The sequence below is a fragment of the Lepidochelys kempii genome, chromosome 15, assembly GCF_965140265.1.
Source record: "Lepidochelys kempii isolate rLepKem1 chromosome 15, rLepKem1.hap2, whole genome shotgun sequence".
Classification (NCBI taxonomy): Eukaryota; Metazoa; Chordata; order Testudines; family Cheloniidae; genus Lepidochelys; species Lepidochelys kempii.
The window spans coordinates 24062653-24086618 of record NC_133270.1 but is presented as its reverse complement, the minus strand read 5'-3'; positions in this window follow the sequence as shown (position 1 = coordinate 24086618).

Genomic DNA, 23966 nt, shown 5'->3' with positions numbered 1-23966 from the left:
AGTAAGAACTATATAGAGTACAACAGAACCACTATTCTGGCATGAAGCTATTAGACCTACTGTTGTCCAGATGAAAAATAAAACATTAAGAACAGCTCTCACCATTCAGTGTCTTCCTCACCCGCGAGACCCCTTCCGCCAGCCCAGCCCTACAGCCCCAGGCGACCTGTTCCTCCCAGCCTGACCACTTCCCTCCCCACACACACTCACTCCTCTGTCCTTGATCTTCCTGCCAAGTGAAGCAGCCCAGCCCAGCCCAGCCGGGAGCTGCCTGGCACCACTCCCTGGCGCACAGTGCCATTCACCTCCTGCTCTGCCTCAGAATCACAGCGGCCGCCCGTTCTCTCTCACTGCAGTGCCCACATGCGTCCCTCATTGTCCCTGGCTGGGAGAGGTCACAGCATCCCCGCTTGACAGACGGGCAAACAAGGCCAAGAGAAGCCAAGTGACTTGCCCACGGCTGCACTGTAGAGTTGGGATTAGCTCGGCAGAGTCCCAGCTCCCAGTCCCCTGCGCTCTCTTCCTATCAGGACGACAACAGGGACTGGGTGTACTTTAGCGGTGAGCTGGGACTGAAGGCCTTGCAGAAAGAATGGACCCACTTTATAGCTCCCAGGGAAAAAGTTGTTTTAGAGCTGTCTCTCAGATGGCACAAAAGGCATTCAGCAGGGATGGGACAACCCTTTATCTCTAAAAGTACTGGGGGAAAATAGCCTGTGAAAGATGCAATAAAATTGCAGATCAGTACTATTATTTATGGCATAGTAGTGCCTCAATCCCCCACCTGAATTCAGGGCCCCATTGCGCTAGGTGCTGTACAAATGCAGCGAGAGGCAGTCCTTGCCCCACAGAGATTGCATTCTAAATAGACAAGGCAGACAAGGAGTGGGAGAGGAAACAGGCCTGGAGAGGTGAAGTGACTTGCCCAAGACCCCACAGCAGTCAGTGGCAGAGCCTGGAACAGAACCCAGGTGTCCCCACTCCTCAGCCAGTGCCCAGTCCACTAGACCATACTGCCTTCCCCTAGCAAGGGAGCGAGTTGCAAAGAATCAATAAGTCAAAGGAAAATGATGCTAAGCAGGAGAAGGCAGACTAGACATCTCATCAGCATTTTCTGCGTGTCACAGAACTACAGGCTACTTGAGACCTGAGAGCATAATTACCTTGTGGAGTCTGCCAGCTGCTTCAAAAATATCAACCACACCTCGGCATGTGGCTTCTGCAATTCAAAAAAATGCACTAGGGGAGGAGGACAAGGCCTACCATTGAATGCAGCAGCAGGTTAAATTATACCATGGCTTAGCCTGTGCCTTAAAAAGAATATTAAAAAAAAACAACAACATTGCATGGAAAACAAAGTGGAACAAAAATTTGCCATCGATGATAACCATGCAAACCGCAATGATTTCCGCCAAGGGCAGAACTTGGCCCAACCTGCCTAAACAAGCTGGTTTCTTGGTGCCATTAGATTGCCAGATTTCAGAGTAACAGCCGTGTTAGTCTGTATTCGCAAAAAGAAAAGGAGTACTTGTGGCACCTTAGAGACTAACCAATTTATCTGAGCATGAGCTTTCGTGAGCTACAGCTCACTTCATCGGATGCATACTGTGGAAACTGTAGAAGACATTATATACACAGGGTATATAAACCTGGGTCTAGATCTAAATTTTGCAACCCAAACCCATCTCCAGGTCAGATTCTTATGTAGGACCCTTATCTGCACTACCTGAATGTCTGATCCACTTGCACAACTCAACTGGAAACCTCATGAGAGCAGTTCTGCCCTCAAGATTTCCAGAACTTCCGGTAAGACTAGATCGAGGGGAAGAATTGGGATTGGTCAGGTCAGTTCTCCAAAGCGTAGGTGTCTGCGCAGGAAACTTCCGTGAATGCTACTGGGAGTTACACAAAAAAGCAGTGGGAATAGAAACCCCATAAAGGATGAGCAGACCTGGCCTGCCGGTTTAGGGTATGTCTACCCTGCAGCTGGGTGTATGAATGGCAGCCCGTGGACATCGATGCGGGCTGGCTGTATTCCAGCGAACTTGCTCAACACAGAAGCGAGGGTGCTGTGCAGCTAGGGCCCGAAGGGTTTGTGCAACCCACGCTGAAGCACGTGCTGCAGCATCCTCGCTCCGATTTCTAGCCAAGTAGCTCACGTGGGGTGTGTCTCCACACGCAGGCTGCCATTCAGGCCCTCCGCTGCAATGGAGACGTAGCCTTAGTGCCAAAAGCCTGTAACACGGGGGATAGTGCGGCTCACGGGAAGGACTTGGGAGCAAGGCAGGGGCAACGTGCTTTACCTCCGAGGGGTCACGAGCCCATAGCAATCCTGGAGGGATCCACTTCCAGCCTTTCTTGGGTGAAGACCTGGAGTAGAAGAGAGGGCGGAGTAAAGGCTAAATGAAGGGATGTTTGGGAGCAGGTTTTCCCCCCCGAGGGAGGGAGGAGTGTGTCTGGGTAATGCATTGGTACACGTTATTCACAAGTGCCTTTACAGCAAGTAGTAGGCTTTATTACTTATGCAACTTAGAGACATACCAGAACACCCCTGAAATGAGGATTCGGCAAAGATATCATTTCAAAGCTCTGCCCCGCCCCAGTACTGTATCTTCTGGCTACGTCTCCATTGCAGCGGAGGGCCTGAATGGCAGCCTGTGTGTGGAGACACACCCCACGTGAGCTACTTGGCTAGAAATCAGAGCGAGGATGCTGCAGCACGTGCTTCAGCGTGGGTTGCACAAACCCTTCGGGCCCTAGCTGCACAGCACCCTCGCTTCTGTGTTGAGCAAGTTCGCTGGAATACAGCCAGCCCGCATCGATGTCCACGGGCTGCCATTCATACACCCAGCTGCAGGGTAGACATACCCTAAACCGGCAGGCCAGGTCTGCTCATCCTTTATGGGGTTTCTATTCCCACTGCTTTTTTGTGTAACTCCCAGTAGCATTCACGGAAGTTTCCTGCGCAGACACCTACGCTTTGGAGAACTGACCTGACCAATCCCAATTCTTCCCCTAGATCTAGTCTTACCAGAAGTTCTGGAAATCTTGAGGGCAGAACTGCTCTCATGAGGTTTCCAGTTGAGTTGTGCAAGTGGATCAGACATTCAGGTAGGGCAGATAAGGGTCCTACATAAGAATCTGACCTGGAGATGGGTTTGGGTTGCAAAATTTAGATCTAGACCCAGGTTTATATACCCAAACTAGGCGTTCAGATCCCAGGTTTTCACTAGTGCTAACCTAAATTGGACTTCCTGAAGTTCACCCATCACTCGGTGGTATCTCACTTTCATTCACAGCTCTGTAACATTCCTGTGGCAGATACTTCTCCAGCAATTGCTGTCACATCAGGAGAGGGCGTAATGCATTTTTATCTTCTTTTAATGCAAGTTAGCACCAAAAGGCAAGGCAGACTCAGCACCATGAAATCAACCAGCTCTCTGCAGACCACCAGCAATCACTCTCCAGACCCCAGTGACCCATGGACCACAATTTGCGGAACTTCTGCTTTAGAGAGCAAACCATCCCTGGTATTCCATGAACAATCTGCACATCAGCCTTTCGGCAACATGGCTTTTTAATGAGTAAATCCTACACAATGGGAATGTTTTTCACGTTGGCGCTCAAATAACCGAACTGCCAAATTTGTTTGTTCCACTGTATAGGCCATGTCTACACTACCAGTTAGGTTGGCAAAACTTATGTCGCTCAGGGGTGTGTGAAAAAAACACTCCTCTGAGCGACATAAATTTTGCCGGCATAAGTGGCAGTGAGTACAGCACTCTGTCAGCAGGAGAGCTTCTCTCACCAACATAGCTACCAATGCTCTTTGAGATGGTGGTTTTATGATGTCGTCGGGAGAGCTCTCTCCCGTCGGCACAGAGCGGGTATACGAGTCATCTTACAGCAGCCCAGCTGCATCGGTACAGCTATGCCACTGTAAACTCACTTGTGTAGACATGACCTTCATCAACTTGAGCTACTGGGTCCCAAGTTCCAGAGAAAGCAGCACAGTTGAATACAAGAAAGAAAGAAAGAAAGAAAAAGAAAACCATAGTTGGTTTGCAGATTCCAGTATACCCAGAAACCTGGTGTTTGTTTCCAAGATCAGGGTTTAAAAAAAAATCACAAATAATAAATCAATTACACAAGATCCACTAAAAATGACAGTTTATATTACTTTTTAAAGTGTTCAAACTGATTTTAGGCTTTTAGGTGATCATATGAAACCAGTTATCTCACAAAAAAGCCCTTCCTCTTTTCTCCTGCCGTCCCCTGGCAGACAAAAGAGCTTTACTGTTCTCCACTTAACTGATTGAACAAGAGTCAAATTCCCTGAAAGAAAACAGATGACTTTTTGTTCTGGGAATAGCTACATTCCCTCCCTTTAACTTTATCACAGATTGAACCCTGTGCAAATGAAAAGTAATACGCCATGACATGATCATCCTTTTTGTGCTTAGCCACAGGCAATAAGAGTGAATCTGGAGGAGGAGGGTTGGTTTGAAAGAGCAGGAATGTATCTGGAGCTATTCCTTGCCAGGCACTGTTGGTAGCAATAGTGAAGTGGATTATAAAATGCTACAGAAAGTTAGAAAGAATGCTCTTTAGTCCCGCCCTCCCCCAGTCTCCACGTTCACCCACCAATGGAGCAAGCCAGTCTCCCCGTCTTGGGCCTTCTGCCTTTTTCAGGCTGGGGTGAGAATTCACTTGTTCAATACTTGTTTTCTTTAAGTGCAGCTTGACATTTCACTTTCTCCATGCCACAGCAGCTACAGCCTCCAGGGCACATGGCTGGATTTTCCATTTCCAGCCTCCTAAAGAATCCAGGACCTCACACAAGAGTCTATGTGCCAAAGGTACTCAGTGAATTTCAAATGATTAACAACAATTTAAAAGGTTGTGCAGAAGATCTCGTCCTTATCCCAATAGGTTACAGCACACGCAAGCTTGGCATTCCAATACAATATTCCACGTAGAATGGACAGAGCCTGAGCTGTTCAAGTGGTCTCCTCTACTTTTGCATTTATAATCAACCATCTGATGGATCTTAAAGATGAACAACAAAAGGAGAATAAAAATGGCTTGTTTGTGTCCTTTGCTGCTATTTTATGAGGTATGAAAATGGCCATAAAGCTTTCTCCAAAACAAACAAAAAAGTCTGACCTGGTTCTTTAACCTTAGTAATTGCAAGCCTGGGATTTTCTGGTTTTGCTGGGGGTATCCTCAAGAGCACTAGACTGACTCTGATATCAAAATTAGACTGAACTACCAGCTTTCTCAGACTTCCAAATGAATGAGGAGGGGATGTTAAGTCTTTAGCAGAGAGAGCTTTGCTACCTACAGCTTGCTGGGCGTTTGAGTTAAATGGGTCTTAAGAGAAATGGTTTTGAAGAGTCTGATTAAACACCCCTTTAGCTTCAAGTGAGGGCTGGGCAGTTCTGGTTTCAGTCTCTTGTGAGGTCTGCTAAGACCTATGTAATCTGGAAGCCATTTGGAGTGCACAACAACAACTTTATTGTCCTACAAATTTAAGAATAATGTTACATAGTCTTATATGCCAGTAGATGGCACTCTTTATATTAACGATCTATATATGCTCACAGATGTTATTATTTGTATTGCGCTAGTGTTCAGGAGCCCCTTTCTTTAAACTGCAGGGAGTGGCAATGCTATGCCAACCCTTGTCATGTGACCCTTCATCAGGTCACATGACACCTTCTAAACATGCAAATTACCTGACAGAGATGACTGGGTTGGTCAGCAGCAACCTGTTGTGTTATTTCTGCTGGGGATCCATGTACAACCCATCTTTACTTGCTAGGAGCAAGTTCACAGGATCTAAGCATCAGTCATCTGCACTGATATTTGTGCCTTTGTCCTGTTCCCATTGAAGGCAGGTACAAAAGTCCAGCTGACTAAAATTGTGCAGGGTTGAAGTAAGTGTGGTCTGCTGTTTTGCACAAAAACTGAAAGGCAGGATTCTGAGGCCCCGATTCTGCAAGCTACTGTGTGCCTGTGAAGAGCCCACCTGATGACAATGTGGAGCAAAAAGCAGGAACCTAGTTTCTATTCCTAGGTCTGCCACCAACGAGCTAAGTGATCTTGGCCAACTCCCTGCGGTTCCCTCTCACAGAGAGTGATAACAATACTGACCCTACCTTGCAGGAGTGTTGTGAGTTTCCTTTGGTGTCTGTTAAACACTTTGGACTCCTTGGGTGAAAGGTGAGACAGCAGTGTAAGGTGTTGCTGACAAACCAGCATGATTAGGAGCAGAGACATTAAAAACGTCACACCACAAACAATCCACAAACGAAACTAGACAAATTCACTCTGAAATAAACTGGGGCTCTTCTCACTTTGAATGACTCATGGAATTGCTCCGAGACACTTTTAATGTGTTTGTCCTTAATCCTCCTAACAGATTGGCTAGCTCACTAGCTTGTTTCTCAGACTCCCACCAGAGCTGCTCTATGGGTCATAGGAGTGGTGGAAGTGCTAGGATAAACCAAGATGGTACAGTCCAACCATGGTCCATCTATAGTAGCACAGACACCATTGCTAACCCAGTAGTGCAACAGGAGAGCTCTAAGGACACAGCCACTGGCTTCCATAAAGACCAGATTCTCAATTAAGCCCTGATCCAAATCCACTGACAATCCTACTGGCTTCACTGGGCATCGGATCAGGCACTTCGCAAGAGAAGAGTTGATGAAAATAGTTAATGAAAAAATCATACCTAACACTTGTTGCTCCGAGTTGTCATTCATTTCCCTAATGCAGCACTTTGTTCCTCAGATGGAGGAAAAGTTTTAACACCTGCCTCTAAACGATGCTAATGACTTACCATCTGTGAGTCATGCTGAAGGTGCTACAGATGCTGCGTATGTGAGAAAGATGTCCTCATTCGGGTTTAACCTTTGAGTCCTGATCTCATTGTTTTATCTCCTGGAACAATTTATTAATCATTACTGCCTAGGAAGAAAGGGCATTATATATTTATTCAGAGTGATGTGCAGAGGACTGTAAATTTTTACTGTTGTCTTTGAAGTGACGCACAGTACTGGATAAACTAGTGGGTTCAGATTTAGATAATGGGAAATTTAACCTGGCTGTCTGATTAAGTACCACAGTGTGCAAATCTCTCTCCTTGGGCAGGTGAATCTGGCATGTGGCCATACTCACTGAAAGCTGATGCCGTCTGCTTTGATGGGTACAGAGAAATCAGTGACATTTCCAGGAGGAGTCACTAATATTGTCCTGAATACCTGGTCCAAAATACCTGAAGAACAAACTCAACAACTCCACCAGAGAACAATAAACCAATGCGGTCCTTTTAAGCAGTGAAAACATTCACTAATTCTGTTTTTTTCCCCATTATTCAACCAGCCACAGCTTCAGCAAATGCCTTAAAGTGGGATGGGTTTTAAAGAACTTTTCCTGTAAAAGTTACACATGCAAAGACTTGGCCCTTTTATACTGCACTAAGCCCAGAAAATGAATAGCACTTTTTACTCTTTCTTATTTGAGCGAGCCTTCTTGAGAAGGATGAAACAATAAAACAGAAGGCAGCGTCACTGAAAATTATTAACCCACAAAAACCACTAAAGGAACTTCATTAACTTGAGGGGTAACAGAGCCCTGTTTGTTCTTTCAGGCAACATATCTTAAAGTAATTGAATCACCCCTTGAAAGAAACAGTGGATGATTGAGCTCTGAGGTACAGTCGTTGCCTATCCCTAATAAATCTCTCTTTATAAAGGAGGCAGTATGCTTTTCTCATCAAAAACTGTTTAAAAAATTAAGTAATTGAATATCTAGTTCAAAATTTACCGCCAGTATCCTGGAAAAAAATATCTAAGGTTTATCTTCTGTTTCATCTGAGCAAGTCAGTGATTATCACAATTGGGTTAAATTAGCAGTATATTAAAAATGCCACAGGATTTTCTATTCTCCCCTCCCCCCTCCCCGCAAGACTCAAGTGCCCCAATCCCTTCAGTGCAAACAAGTATCTGAAGAACTGGGCCTTGATCTACACTTTGCAAAAAGAGCCCGAGGTTTATACTTGGAAAGAGTTTACGTCGAAGCAAGGCAGTTAGTTTTTTCATTAGGTGGGTGCGCTGGGACGTCACAGAAGGTGAACTTTAGACATGTTATCACAACCTGCCCTGTAACTGCAAAGCAGATAACAGTGTGAATAATCCCTCCGTGAACTCCTGAAAAATGAGTGACCTTCGTGGCTGGGATTATTGTTTTAGCTGGAGCAGGCCAGGGCAGGAGCCCCTCTGGGCCTCCTGAAGGGGACAGCTGGGGCTCTGAGACTTGTTCTGGCAGAGCAAGTTCCTTTCTTCTGTCTGCACTGGATAGAAATGGTGAAGCCTTGTAAAAAGGTCGGAGTGGAAAAAGAATGGGAAGAGCTGTCGCCTACTATGGGATCCTTTTGTTGAGAATCATCCTGCTTTTAATACTCAAATGAGAAGATGTCCCACTCACTCCTTCAAAACCATTCTTGGCAGGTGCGATGGGAGGGAACTTTCAGTGCACTCCAGCAGGGCCTACACGGGCCAGTTAGTGTGCAACACCTGGATGCGCTTTGGAATCCACACTCCTCTAGTGTGCATTGCCGCGCCATGTGGACAAGCCCATCGTCTCGCATGCCACCTTTCCCTTCTCCATCACCAACAGTGGATGTTGTAACCCACAAGAGAACCAGCAGGAGCGTGACTTTTATTCCCTGGCCCCAGTCACGAGGTCCATCCCCCTGTCACAGGGCAGGGATCAGTATCCGCTCACCTCAGTGGCAGCCACTACGGGCACTCTTCACATCTGCACTGGAGCTGGCAGCTCCGTCATTGCCACCAGCATCCTCATGGAGATTGGCTAGATGGGACTGTCACTGGAGAATGTCAACACCACTCTATCAGCAGCAGCACGGAGCAAAGCAACACCCTGCTCTCCCTTTGCTCGGAAGGATGCAGGCGGCCTCCCCGGGATCTCAGCCACATAAATCATCCATCTTAATTGGCCTCTCTCTGAGTAATAAAGATGGTAAATATTTTGTATGCACATGGTGGTTTTCCTCAGAAGTGCTTTGCAAAGGCAGGCAGGTGTCACCACCCCCTCCTTTCTATAAGCAGAGAAACAGCTGGCTAAAGAGAGAGACGCAAAAATTGTACTTGGCTTTCAAGGGTTTCCTGGGGAATCTGCTTCCTGGAAGCATGAAATAGATCCCAAGGGTGAGGGATGGGAGCGTTTCATTGGATGCATGCAAGAGGCATCAGGGGGTGTGGAAAAGCCCAAAGGTGTGGAAATGGGGGTGGTGGTGGGGAATAAAAAGTAAAGGGGCAATTCCTGGCAGTATGGGGGGCGGGGAAGGAAGGACACAACCTGGATAATGAAAGGGGGAAGGAAAGGAAACTGGTGAACAAATATAGCCTTCCTAGGGCAAGGCTGATCTGTATCCTGGCCTGTATTTACTGAAGGACTTGGAAAGGTTGTTTGCATGGTTCTCAATACACGAGAAATGCTCAGTGCCAGAGTAACTTCAGTACCATATGGTACAGACGGCAGCTTCTCTTATCTGAAGTACAAAGCAGAGAGACTTGAAAACACAAACACATGCACTAGAGATGGGTTCAACTCAGGAAATGCAGATTCAGATCCAAAACTTCCCCCAAGGCTGAGGTTGTTCCTAAAATCCAGTTTTCCAGCTGAGATCCGTCTTATATAGCTGGGTCAGAACCACAATGTTCAGATCCAGACTTCACCATAGTTTGTGGGAGTTTGGGTTGGGATCAGAGCTGGGAATGCTGTTATCTAGTTGTTTCATCCTGGAGCTGTGAATTTTGATGCAATGCTGAATTTCCCTGAAGTCTCAGGGGAATTAGATTCAAAGTTCTGGTTCTAGTCCATGGCTAACATGAACAGAGGGACAGCTCACGTTTGTGGGGAAAGGTTCTCTCTTACATTTGTAATGGGTATAAAACAATTAAAACCAAACAATTTTCAGATTAAGAAAAGGAGTACTTATGGCACCTTAGAGACTAACAAATTTATTTGAGCATAAGCTTTCGTGAGCTACAGCTCACTTCACTGGATGCATTCAGTGGACTTCTGAACGCATCCGATGAAGTGAGCTGTAGCTCATGAAAGCTTATGCTCAAATAAATTTGTTAGTCTCTAAGGTGCCGCAAGTACTCCTTTTTTGCGGATACAGACTAACACGGCTGCTACTCTAAAATTTTCAGATTGTAACTCTGGGAGGTTATTTTGGCAGACGCAAGCAGATGTATGCAATTATTCCTGAAGAGGAAGAGACCAACATCTGTATTTACAATATGCACGCGTTTAACAACACACAGTCATCCTAGACTTCCCCCTGATGAAAGGCAGAGCATGATATCCCAGTGGCAAAGGCTAGCATTCATGCTTAATGCTGGTGAATGCTTTTACAGCCTCTCTGCCTGTTGGCAGTAATTGGAGGGGGAGCAGAGCATGCAGTTACAGAGCCCTGCTCTCACTTAGCAGCCCAAGCAGCCTGTGTCTTGTGGAAGGCTGGGATGTATGGTGCTTGCTAATGTTTTGACTTCCCTTCCACTCAATGGCTAAAAGGAAACAGGGCAAACAGCTCTGCCTCTTCTACCACCCACACCCTAGAGCCCTAGGAAGGGTCATAATGGATGTAAGGCTCCTGACCACTGCTTTTGGGGTGGAGGAACATAAGTTGCAACATTTGGAGTGGGTGACTGTGCTTGGCACTGGTAATGGAAGGGCGACATATGAGTCTCAGACAGCAGGAGTCTATCCTCATGGTTATTTGTGTCTCCATAGTGCCTGGAAGCTCCTGCTGAGATTGGGGCCCAGTCGTGCTAAACACATAGGGAGAGTCCCTGCCCCAAAGAGCTTACAATCTAAATAGACCTGAGACACAACAGGTGAGAGGGGAAGTGACTTGCTCAAAGTCACATGCAGGTCAGTGGCAGAACGAGGACTAGAACCCAGTCCTCCGGGATCCCAGGCCAGTGCCCTTCCGATAGATCAAGTCTAATGGAAAATATTTTTATTTCCTTTTTCAGCTTTTCCTTAGAAGACATTGGAGGGCTAAGGACCCTTCCTGCTCCTTGAGCACAGAGGGCCTGATCCCTGCTGACTTCAACAGGCTTTGGATCTCATCCAGAAATCCTGAGAATTGATGGCCAACATATAGGCTGCTCCACCCGGATTAGCCACATGGAGCACCAATGAATGTGTGTCTTCCTGATCATTTCTAAACTGCTTGAAAACAGTGGTGCAGTGGTAAAGAAAAGAAAAGAAAAGAAAAGAAAAGAAGTGGGTAAACTAACCTAAACTCCATTTCCCCCAAATGAGAAGTGGGTAAACCCTCTTACCAGTGTTTACCCTTGACTGCACTGTTGCTTGAAAACCAGGTGGAACATGGGAGAAGCTAGCACTATAATCACAGGTATGCAATTAAAAAAGGAAACATTGCACAGACAGCTTCCAGCCAGGCCATGCAACTTTTGATCCACAGAAGCCACAGCTCAGAAAGCAGGATTTCCTTGACGCTGCATTAAAGAGCATGGCAGGAGACAGTCCAAGCTGTAATGAGAATAACATATTAGAAAACAATGATTAGGCCCAGAAGACAGAGCGTGAGGGAATGCTTGACATTCTCCTACAATGAGTTTGATGCTTCAAACTCAAGTATATCTCTAATCAGCATTTTGCTTCAGATTTTACCCATTCAACTAAATCCACTAATTCTAGGGAATTACAGAAATAATTGCTATTTTCCAAGAGATACAGGCTTGCCTCTCAAAAAAAAAAAAAAAAAAAGGAAAAAAGGGAAAAAAAATCAATGAAGTACTGTTTAAAGGACGTCAAAATAAGCTATTTGCATCTACTCATTTGCAATTAACTTTAGAGCATAACACAGTGGGAGGTGGGAGGTGGTTTGTGGGAAAAATAAGACTTCATTGTGCTCTCCCTCCTCTTAAATGGAAAGATCACTTAGGCAGCTGCTTATTCCCGCAAGCTCTGCTCTGTTCCTCACCACCACTGGCTGCTGTCATGTCATGTGTAAGGGCAGAGTGAGGAGCCTGCTTCACCGCTGATGCCCCTCATGCGCCGATCCTGTAATGTCTGTCACCAAGGCTCGTGATTGTCCACCAGCTCAGGTCCAGGATCTGACGTGCAGCAATTCCCCCAACTGTTACGCCTACGGCTGGCTGAAAGTCTTCTGGCAAAGCTGTTCTTCATTTAATTGAAAACCTCCATTTCCCACTGAAGTGTTATGCGGAAAGTCTTCTTTCTGCTGAAATTTCCAGTTTTTTGAGTCGGAAAAACTGCTGAGGTTCCTCATGGGAGTAGTAGTTCAATTGTCGCATGCCCTCATTCTCTTCTGTGAAGCAGGCTCCCCAGCGAGATTACACCTCCCATAATGCACCACTGCCAGGGACTCCCATGACCCACGACTTCCCTTCTACGAGAGAGGAGCCTCAGGTTTATCATAGGAGATGAAGTCTGACCAGGGAGACCGGTCTATACAGAAGAATGGGGGCACAGGACATCCAAACTACAACTCCCATGAAGCACCACAGCAACATTTCCAAATTGCAACGTTTAGTTTTTGAATTTTTGCCAAAAATTTCCATCGAACCTCCTGCCCCTCCAACTTTATTATTAATTATTATTATTACTGACTACTACTACCAGCTGTAGCTGTGCCACCAACAGAAGAGAAAGCCATGTCAAATTACTAAACAGTCTACTTTGGTTTGTTGGTAAAGCTAGTTCAAGCCAGAGAACCTGGACCAAGTCATGGTTTCAGGTGGGACCCAAAACACATGGTTTGCCACAGATTTTACCAGAGATGGGCCTGCCCCCAAACTCCACATTGAAACACTCTGCACCTTGAAGTCTTTAAACCACGATTTGAGGACTTCAGTAGCTCAGACATAGGTGAGAGGTTTTTGGCAGGAGTGGGTGGGTGAGATTCTGTGGCCTGCGTTGTGCAGGAGGACGGACTAGATGATCATGATGGTCCCTTCTGACCTTAGTATCTATGAATCTATGGAATAAAATTCAGAGGCTGCCAATCCAGGCAAACTGAACCTGCAAAAGCCCTGCAAACCCAAGCTGCCAGGTTTCTCCGTGCCATACATAGGAGACAGTACATTACTGACAGCTGCAGGATCTCTACTGTGAGGTACCCAAGCATCTTCAATTTCTAATGACCTCACCAGCATTGGAGGATGCCCCACCCCCCAACCCAGATGTTTCTCAGCATGTGGCCCTTTTCTATGGAAATCTCCTCCAGCACAGCTACCTGACAATGTATATCAAATAGTCACCGACGTCCGTTATGTTTTCATGCTGCCTTTCTGTGTAATGTTCCATACTCCTCTGAAGCGTCATCTCCAGGTTTTGGTCCCAATTAATATTTCTATGGCAACTGCATTTAATTCTGAAGTCGCAGCACTCACGCAGTCTGCTCACTGGCCGAACTTCCCTTCTCCCTCTCCCCAGTAAAATGGAAAAGCCTCAGCAGAACACAGGTCCCCTGCTATTTAATATTCTAGCACCTAGAAGACTCAGCCAGCTTACTTTACGTACACTGCTCATTAGCTCTTTGAAAAATGGAGGTGATGTAAGAAACTATCATATTGATACAGCTAGAAATGCTACAACTAGGCATTGGATTTTGGCGCCTGAAATTGAGAAGGACACATGATACTCTGCGTTTCCAGGTTTAACACTGCGTTGATGCAAAACATCACCTGCACCTATGGTGAGCTCTGCCTGAGGCGTTCTGCTGCCTTAGGCTGGTACTGGGAGCGACTGCCAGTTTTGCTGAGTCACCCACAGAAATAGCAACCGTTTTGCTGCTGGCTGCTCACTTTGGGTCACAAGACCCAGCCACAATCCCAGAGTAACTGAATAGTTTTGGTAAAATGATCATTGCAAGCCCTTAAACCACCAGCATTAGATTTCAGAGTAAATGTTCCATTATAACAATTAGAGTTCACACCTTTCTCAGGGCTATTTCTTAGTCTCCCTGTCTGTAGACTCAGGAGGACACCTTAGATTTGTCTTTGCTAAACTTTTTACTCTTGACTTAACCGATTGCCAATTCGTGTTAAATTAACTCAGGATAAAATATTAATCGATTGCGCTTTGCACCCTGGGGCTCAACCGAACAGCTGTAGCCTGGAGCAAAATATTTGGGGAGTGTCCACACAAATATGTCAACTACCGCAAATTAACTGGCAATTAACTCAAGACTTAAAAACGCTGGTGTAAACATAGCACTGAGTCAAATCTGGAAAGTGTTCTTCACAAGCAAAAAAGGACCTGGCATAGACATCTCCAACTACTGATCCCTGGCAGTGACCTAGGCAGTGACCTAGGGGCCCTGAATTACTCTGTACATCTGAGAGAGCTGCTCCCAAGACCAATACACTGAAACTCCGTGGAGAAGTAGAATGAACTGTCCTCATTCAGCTCAGTGCACCATATTGTGCAGACTATAATGCCATTAAAGCTACAAGAGACACGTACTCTTTATCCACTGGAATGGAAAATACTTTTCCAAAACAGAAATGCAACTCCCTTGCTACTCGAAAATTCTATAATGCGCAGACAAAGGCAGTTATTGGCTACATGAACACATGGTATAATTCTGTCATTAGATCAAGAATTTACAGTGAGGTACCAAAATGTATTAAAACACCAGTATTATGTATCAAGACTCTATCCAAATCCTCAGTCTTATATGAAAGAGACACTCTGAATGATGGTTTTCCCCACTGAGCTTAGAGTCTTTTTGGAGACAGAATGGTTTTGCTCAGTTTTCTTCCTCTAATTTTAGTCAAAATCCCAAGACCAAAAGGTTTTGCATGCGCAGTAGACAATATCTGAAAGAGCTAGATATCATCATCATCATCAAAGCCACCTCACTCTTATACCGTGCTTTTCATCCGCAGATCAAAAGAGGTCAGTATAATTATTCCCATTTTACAGAGGGGAGAAATGGAGGCGCACAGAGTTGAAGTGACTTGCCCAAGGTTATCCAGCAGGAGAGCCAGGAGTAGAACCCATCTCTCCTGAGTGCCAGTCCAGTGTTCTGTGCACTAGGCAGTGTCCAGTTGACATTTCCTACCATGAAACCAGACCATAATATTGTATTGAGGACAGAATAAGGCAATTGCCATATATGGAAATACCATCGAGTCCCGTATCCAGTTTCTGACAATAGTCAGCGCTGAATGTAAAACTCTCCCATAATGCCCTAAATTATGCACTACAATATGCCTCTGTGGCTTAAGCTAGTGATCAGTTATTTCCTGAGGGAGAACTGATAGCCCCTGCGTTATTATTCTAGCTAGTGTAACTGTAGATGCTCTTCTGATTCAAATAAATGTCTATTCCTTTTTTTAAAACGTAGTAAGCTATTTGATGCCTAATATGGACTTTAAGATGCATAGCAGCTGACTGTCTGACTTGTTTTCTTTGCTGATTTAAGAATCAGGTGAGGAACAGTGGTTGGGCGTGTAAAAGGGTTAGATTTTTTCCCCCCAAGCAGATCCTTCATCCCAATTTTCAGTTTACAACACCCAGAAGATTACCTGCACCGTATGTATCACGCTGCAGCAATCACAGCAAATAAAGCATGAGTTAGTTGGGTCAAATACCTGTCAAGGATGGTCTAGGTTTATTTGGTTCTGCCTCAGCACAGGGGCCTGGGCTTGAGGACCACTTAAGGTGCCTTCCAGACGTACCTTTCTATGATTTGATGAGCATAAGTGCAGCAGGAGATATATGAATAAGAATAGAAGTTTCAATGGCATTGTATAGCACAGGAAGAGGAGAAGCCAATAGCTGGTGGGTTCACAGTTGTATATCAGAAGGATAAAGTAATATTGCTTAAAAGAGTAATTTTTGTAATATATTTTTGGTCCGATTCTGCATAAGCCAAAATTATCCAATCAGTCAATAACTACCCGATGGGGCAAGACAGGAGACCCGGGTTCTAGCCTGGTTCTGCAAGTGATTTGTTAGAACATCTTTGACAGGTCACCACCTCAGATGCCTCATTTCCCCCTCCCCTGTCTCTAAAACGGGGATAGTGAGATAGCTACCTTTTGCTGTGAAGTGCTCTGATTTCTAGAGCTAGAAAGTGCTACCTGAGAGCCGGACAGTATTTTAAACATAAGTGAAGCTAGTGGTGATGAAAGGTGCTGGATCAGAAGAGAGCCAAGCTCCATGTATAACGCAGGCAACGACACTAAAAGCTTCCCCACACGTCCTTAGCAATGTCTCTCCTCCCGGGAGTGACCGCCTCTAAAAATTGAAACCGGAGGTCAGTATCCATGCCCATTCAGTCCTTGGTCTGTGGTGCCAAGCAGGATGACTTTGATGGTGGTGCTTGAGGTGACCATTGCAAAAAAATCCACATGCAGCCAAAACCAACTGCTATATAAAAATTGCACTCACAGAGGGAGGAGAGTCAAGATTTAGAATGCTGGCCCTGTCACTCCAAAACCAAACGCCTTTTCCTATCGAGTCAGAGGAACACGGCTGCCATCAGCAGTAGCCACCCATCAGGCACTGGAAAGGCTGCCAACCGTCTTCAAATAGCAGCTGAATACCTGTCAGGCAGCGTGCAAAGATTCTCAATCCCTATCAGCTGGAGCTGGAATTTTAACTAATAAAACAGAAGTGAAAGCCAACCCACCCCCCCCACACAAGTCTCACACATCCCCCCTTGGCCGTCCTGTCCCTTAATGGAATCTCCTAAAGTTTCTAATAACTAATCATCAGTGTGGCACGAATAATTGATTTTTCAATTTGGTGGCCCAACCAAAACATTTTTTTAAAATTATTTAGATTTGAATTGGAAGAGAATTTTTTTTATTTTTCTTGACAAAATAAAAACCTTAAACTATTTCACTTTGAGTCAAACACATTTTTTTAATTTTTGTTTTGTTTTATTTTGAGTGTTTTTAAACCCTTTTTTGTTTGTTTTAAAAGAAACCTAGCTAAATTTCAAAATGAAACATTTTGAAACAAAAAGTCAAAACATTTCTTTATGAAAATGTCAAAAGGAAATATTTTGACTTTTTCAAAAATGTCCGTTTTTTTTATTTCTTCCAGCCAAAACCACTAGCCAAATTTGATCTGAATTCACCACTGGTTTCAAGTCGACCCCAAACTGCATCTTTTGGTGAATAAACTGAAATTTTTCATAGGAGCTTTGCTAATAATCATCTTGCGAAAATGCATATCTTAGTAGTACAAGCTGATCACACTGTACATTGTCTGGCAATCTCATTATAGCTCACTGTATTGTTATGCGAGACACATTGGCTTGGATCCCCATTCTGAACTCTTCAAGCTGGGCCCGCAGAACTTCTGAAAGCACAATGTAGGCATCTTGCTCTGCCTTGGGAAAGGGTACATTGCCCTGTGCAAGTGACAGCTATCCCCGGCCTCGCTGATTAAGGGGCCAAGTGGCTGGGCTTCTAATAAACTCCCATCCATCCTCTCTCCCCTGGAAGTATTATGGGAAGGGGAATGGCATGGCCTGACAATCCATTAGGGTCTTGAAGGAGTCATTGAGGAGGTAAGGGAGTTTAATACTGATACAAATCCACCGGTAGCTAGGTAGGTCTGCCCTGAAGAGGGAGATGTTTATGTGTTTCCCTGAAATAGTCCCCCTTTGGTCCTGATTGAGCTCTCATAGGCATCTCTGGAATGACAGGAATGCTGAGCGTCCTGATAATCAAGTTTTGCATCTGTCAGCTTGTTTACGTAAAAGAACCTGCACAGACCCTGGCCTGAAGGAATGGAAAGCCAACCAATTTAAAGCTGGGATATTGGATGTTTAACACAAGAGTTCAAAGTTTAAGCTGTGTAAACTCTTGCCTTCAAAATAATTCTGTTCTGCACCAACAGCCTTGCAGTCTCCCTGGGAACTGGACCCCGCGCAGAAATACAGTGATCTAATGTGGAGTTCACACCCATAGCTGCTATATGATTTCCTCATTCAAAATACGGATAATCTTGTGTGTGCATTTGCAATGGTATCTTCGATCATTGTGTTACTGCAGAGGGAGACCTCAGGAATTTTAGAGCAGACCAGTTATGAGCCAGGGCCACAAGTCAGCAAAGCACACGCTTAACTTCTATGGGTATGTCTACACTACGAAATTAGGTTGATTTTATAGAATCAGGGCAAATCAAACATTAAACACTATTGCTTTTAAACCCTGTACTGTAGTTACAAATGTGCACTCACCAGAGGTGCCTTCTCCAGCTTCAGGGTCGGGGATCCCTCCTTCAGAAGGTATTGGCTCCAGGGTGATGAAAAAGTCCTGGTTGCCGGGGACAACAGATTCACCGCTTGCCTGCTGCGCATTCTCCTCCTCCTCCTCCTCTTCCTCATCCACAAAATCCTCCTCCCTGTTGAGTGAGACTCCCCCCTTGCAGGTGTCCACGGACAGTGGTGGGGTAGTGGTAGGGTCTCTTCCTAGAATGGCATTCAGCTGATCAAACAGGAAATGAAATTCAAAAGTTCCCAGGGCTTTTCCTGTGTACCTGGCTAGTGCATCAGAGTTCAAAGTGCTGTCCAGAGCGGTCACAATGGAGCACCCTGGGATAGCTCCCAGAGGCCAATACCATCGATTTGCGTCCGCACTACCCCAAATTCGACCCAGCAAGGTCGATTTTAGCGCTACTTCCCTCGCTGGGGAGGAGTACTGAAGGCGATTTTAAGAGCCCTTTAAGTCGACGGAACAGGGTTGGTTGTGTGGACGCAGTCATTTTAAAATTGACCTCACGTGGCTAAATTCGACCTAATCCCGTAGTGTAGACCAGGCCTATGGGACTTGAGCACATGCTTAAGTGATTTCCTGATTCAGAGCCTACATGTGTACGCTTATAAAATCTGCAAAGGACACCAAGCTGGGAGGGGTTGCAAGCACTTTGGAGTACAGGATTAGAATTCAACACAAAGTTGACAAATTGGAAAATTGGTCTCAATTCAACAAGATGAAATTCAATAGAGACAGCCACCAAGTACTTCAGCTTAGAAAGGAAAAATCAGACACACCACTACAAAATCAGGAATATATGGCAAGGCGGCCATACTGCTGAAAAGGATCTGGGGGTTATAGTGGATCACAAATTGAATGAAAGTCAACAATGAGATACAGTTGCAAAAAGGGCTAATATTCTGAAGTGTACTAGCAGGAGTGTATGTAAGACACAGGAGGTAATTGTCCCGCTTTACTTGGCACTGGTAAAGCCTCAGTTGGAGTCATGTGTCCAATTCTGAGTACCACACTTTAGGAAAGGTGTGGACAAACTGGAGAAAGTCCAGAGGAGAGCAACAAAAAAGATAAAAGGTTTAGAAAACCTGACCTGTGAGGAAAGGTTACAAAATACAACAACTGGTCATGTTTAGTCTTGAGAAAAGAAGACTGAAGGGGGACTGGAGGACTGTCTTCAAATATGGGAAGGGCTGTTATGAAGCAGACAGTGATCAATTGTTCTCCATTTCCACTGAAGGTAGGACAAAAAGTAATGGGCTTAATCTGCAGCAAGGGAGATTTAGGTTATATATGAGGAAAAATGTGTATCTGTAAAGGTAGCTAAGCACTAGAATAGGCCTCAAAGGGAGGTTGTGAAATCCCCATGACTGGAGGTTTTTAAGAATATGTTGGACAAAACACCTATCAGGGATGGTCTAGGTTTACTTGGTCCTGCCATAGCACAGTGGACTGGACTGGATGACTTCTCAAGGTCCCTCCCAGAGTTTTCTATGATTCTGGGTGCTTTATGTACCACACAAAGTGAACATTTCATTCATCACTGAAATGCAGCCATCTCTGAGAGAAGACACGGCAGCCATTCTGTTCTAGCAGCACTGCAAATAGGAGGTTGAAGGTGTGATTATTTTTATATTCAGGCTGCATTTGGCTGAGGAAGAATTTGGCTTGGAGATAGGGCTCTTCCCCCTGTTTATCATGGAAGCACCATGGAACCTTTCACAAGCGCAAGTCCTTTTACATAGCATCTATCCAGGAGCTGTCCTGTGAGGGGTCAGGCAGCCAGCTTTCCTGGACAGGCTCCACTAACGAGAATGAGCCAACCCAGGTCCACTGCGAGACGGTTAATGGGATGAGTAGCTAGGGAACACTCCGGCCTGATAAAGAGCCGGAGGTGTGGGTGCTCAGGCAGGAGCCCAGACACAGAGAGGAATCTCCTGGGAGAGAGCTCCTCAGGGGAGAAAGCTACTCTCAGTGGTGTCCCCCTGGAGAGCAGAGGCTCCTGGATAGAGGAACAGGCCTGCAACACAGAGAAAAAGCCCTGGAAGAGAGAGACTATAAAGCTCTCCAGGCAGGGAAGCCTAGGAGATCTGTGCTGACTCAAGGTGAGAGACTGCAGCACTCTAGCCAGTGCAGCAGAAGGAGAGGGCTTGTTTACATACCACGTTTGGGGGTAGATTAAATAAACTCGAGCCCTGAACGGGTTTTGTTCACTGCATTTAAGCCTCATTGAACTTATTGAAAGCTCACTGGGGGAGACTGAGGCAGAGACATAACCACAGTTCCACACTGGGCTACTTCAGGGCTCAGTGCCAACCACCACATGGTACCAGAAGTGGGATCCAAGACACCATCCCATCGAGGAGGAATGACAACACAGAGCGACACTTACAACCATCTTAAGTGTGAGATGTCTGACGTCCCAGTTTGGCAGATGGAGAAGCGACAACACCAGGAGCACCCATCCCAGGCTTGGCAGGGAGCCTGACCACCATGTCAGCAATCAAACAGGCTTGGGTATCATGGATATTGTGCAATGTGGATGTCAAATGCTACCATTGCTATTAGTGGAAAAACTTGATTTGATAGCAAGGGTAAATGATTACACAGGAATTTTCCATGGAGGTCTTCCATCCAAGTATTGGCCAAGCCCAACCTTACTTAGCTCATCAGGGGTGATGAGAACACTACATATAGGAATATAAGAATTCCCTACTGGATCAAAAATGTGACAGGTTTTCACCAGGCAGAAATTTGGGGGAGTTTGGATTTGGTCTCTCTCTCTCACACACACACACATGCACACCTCTCCGTATTGAAAACACTATCTCCCTATAATAGAACTCCGTAACGGCACCTGTGCCATGTCTAGGGTATTTTACAAGTGCCCTGCAGACATAATATATGCACTATTCCACATTGAAATGAGAGAATCATGGAAAAATGTAATGTTGAGAACACAGTAAGTTAGCTCTCCACAGCTGTGGTTTCGGCTGGAATCCAGCTTCTCTGCTACAGTCATGACTTTTCTCCTCTCTTATAAGCATCAAGACTCTTCACTGCACTTGGTTTCCAGAAAGGATGGCTCACTTAAGTGAAGCAGTAGTAACCAGTTCCAACATTTTCCTACTTAGTTTTCTTTTCTTAGCCAACTGGGACATACTAAGGCAGGGGAATGCAGCTACATTTGTCACCTCAGTGAAAGCTAACCCTAGGCTCCATAAAACTGCCCTTTTCTTAAGATGCCTGCATCCAAATTAACGACATAACCGAAGAGGCAATCTCTTGAACAGCAATCGATTCATTCTCAGCGTGGCTAAAGCTTTCACATTTATTTCAGGAGGTCAGCAAGAAACTCTTGCACTTAGGAAAAGGGAGAAGGGGATCTTGATAAGCATGAAACAAATCTGAAACTGAAGGTTCAACCCACCGATGCCCAGACTATTATTTATATGACAGTGGTAGCTAGAAGCCCCAGCCAAAATCAGGAGCTGTTGCAAGGCACTATATAAACAGCTACTGAAAGACAGACCCCTGACCCAAAGAGCCTACAATCCACGTAGTCAAGATAGACGACAGATGGGAAGGGAAACCGAGGCACAGAGAGTTGACGTTATTTACCCAAGGCCACACTGCAGTTTAGCAGCAGAGCCAAAAATAGAGCCCAGGGTTCCTGAATTACCATCCTCTTCTCTGTCTACTAGACCGCACTGCCTCAAACTATTCAGTGCTCTATACAGGATCATTTTATAGTCGGTTTTCATATGTATTTGGGGAATAGAAAATATGTGCAGTCCACAGTCAAGCAGATATAGGCCAAATAAAGGGGGAAGAGGTGGCAACCCCAATATGATTGACCAAAGAACACCATGGGCCAGAATCAACCCTGGTGTAACTCCACTGACTGAATGATTTTGGTGGTTCCTCTCCTGCACAACTTCTGACCCTGTGCTCACATGTTATTTGCAATGGAGTCCCTGCTTCAGAGAAGCAGTAGCAACCCGTTTCTCTGTGAGGAAAAGTAACTTACCCTGAAATAAGGGCAATCACACTTCATGGCTCAAGGGTGTGAGATGTTCATCTTCCAGCGGCTGGAAAGGAAATTCCCCCTTATGTCCAGTGCTGCACACCTGGCTGGATACCGCTAGAGGATTTATAGCTCATCAGATCCCGGTCGTTGCTGATGCCACACTAATGCGTGCCAGACCAGTCTCTGATCCAGAACGGCAGCACTTACATTGCCATTGGCTCTTCCCCTTAAAAAGACAAAGAGCACGTACCTGGCTAGAATACCAAGAGTAGCAAATAAGATCAGATGGGGACAGTTTCTCTAGGTAGCTCTAGTGTGCTCATTGCCATGGGGTCCGGGCACCACATACAAGTATGAAAGCCTCAGTGTCCAATTCTGGTTTCACACCAGTGTAACTCCACTGACTGTAGTGCACTTACTCCTGACCTACACCAGCATGAGATCAGAATCTGGCGCCCTCTGTCAGCTTGGAAGGACTAAAGTCACTGCTCCCCCCGCACTGCGGACTGATTCCTGACTGGGGAGAGAGACGTACGGTGGGAGAACGCCTGGTTTGCTGAAAAGCCACAGGCCCAAATCAAGACCTTGGACTAGGGGTCCAAGGAGCTACACCAATTTACACCCGGTGTCTGCTCTTTCTGTTGTGGGAAGGGCTACGCAAACAGATTCCTGGAAGGGGACAAGACTTGAACTCCTCCTGAACTGTCTGCTGAGAATGCCTTGTCCTCTGGTCCCACACACACCGTCAGGCCCAGCCCTGACAACGGCACTGCCATGTGGAGATCTCTGAGAAGCGTGTGAGAGCCATCCTTCGGGGGCATTAACTGACCTGCTTCCGGGCTGTTAATGTAATAAAAAAAAATCTGTAGCAGCACATCGCCATTACACAACACCCATTTCCTTCCTCTAGTCCCCCATCAGGGCTCTCTCGACAAAATGAGAGGCTGCATCACTAAGGGCCCTTTCTTATCCAATTACGCAGATCCACAATGAGGGGTTTCTGCCCTTTAATAGCCTCTCACAGCAACGTGCAGTCTCGAGCTCTTTAACCTTCGGAATGTTATTCATGCTTTTCTTTTCCTTCCCAGGCAGTCTGGTTTTGGTAAGTGTCCTTTGGCTAGACTGACACAGATTAACAAAATCTCCCATCCGAAGATGCCATGCATTCTGTCTGTGGCAGGAAAAGTGCTAGGGCACCCTTTCCCCGTCAGCTTCAATTAACTTGAAGTGACTGTTCGTATGGCATGTTTGGCTGGGGGCCAGTCAGGGCTCACCCACCCACTGTCATCTGCCAGATGAAAGTGCCATTCTCCCCAGGGTCTGAACGTTGGGATGCCCTTCTTGATGTATCAGAAAGATGAGGGTAAGTGGAAACAGCTCAGCGCTTATGGTAAGCATTTTTCTCGGATATATTTTTGGAATGTGATCCATCCCTCAGGAATTTCTCAGCGTGTTTGTGTCCTGACATCCCTTTTGTACTCTCTCAGATTCATGCATGGCCAGCTAGAATCTCCCATGGATGTCTGACAGCCCTAAGACAATCTAATTTCAAAATGGATTGGATTTCTACTCCCCACCTGCTTCTACAATGGTTTATAAAGTCTGAG